This window comes from Penaeus monodon, chromosome 24 (assembly GCF_015228065.2).
Source record: "Penaeus monodon isolate SGIC_2016 chromosome 24, NSTDA_Pmon_1, whole genome shotgun sequence".
NCBI lineage: Eukaryota > Metazoa > Arthropoda > Malacostraca > Decapoda > Penaeidae > Penaeus > Penaeus monodon.
This window is the reverse complement of record NC_051409.1, coordinates 28,801,675-28,802,102: the sequence shown is the minus strand read 5'-3', so window position 1 is coordinate 28,802,102 and position 428 is coordinate 28,801,675. Positions and strand designations below refer to the sequence as shown.

At 36.4% G+C, this 428-nt stretch overlaps 1 protein-coding gene across 1 annotated transcript in view; it reads left to right on the top strand.

Moving 5' to 3' along the window:
- LOC119588703 (mucin-2-like) overlaps window positions 1–428 on the top strand; it is a gene marked incomplete at its 5' end in the record, with an annotated part of 20,991 nt that overhangs the window by 1,742 nt on the left and 18,821 nt on the right.

Genomic DNA, 428 nt, shown 5'->3' with positions numbered 1-428 from the left:
GTCATATAATGGAGAAGTATAACCAAAAAAAGTTGAAATGCACATAATCATATGTATAAAAATCGGAAAAAGTGTCACGTGCATGATCTTAGTAAAGTGGATACGTTCTTCCCAGCTTAAATATTACGTCGTTTTCATCCTAAAATAATAGATTCTTAAAACTATAACTCCAAAACTACTGGACAATAATAATAAAAACGAGATACCAAACAGCCAAGAATAGAAAAGGTATGTATAAGATAACTCTGCCCACGCCCTCCCTCAAAAGGATTTTTTTTTCTTCAAAGTCAAAGTGCTCTTAAAGGAGAAGTTCTCAAGTGTTACGCAACAACCCCTAAAGCTCGATGAATGGCAAGGTAGGGGGCGGGGGGGGGGGTAAAAAAAATTGCTAGGATTAAAGGGGATTGAGAAATAGCTGATCATAGCTA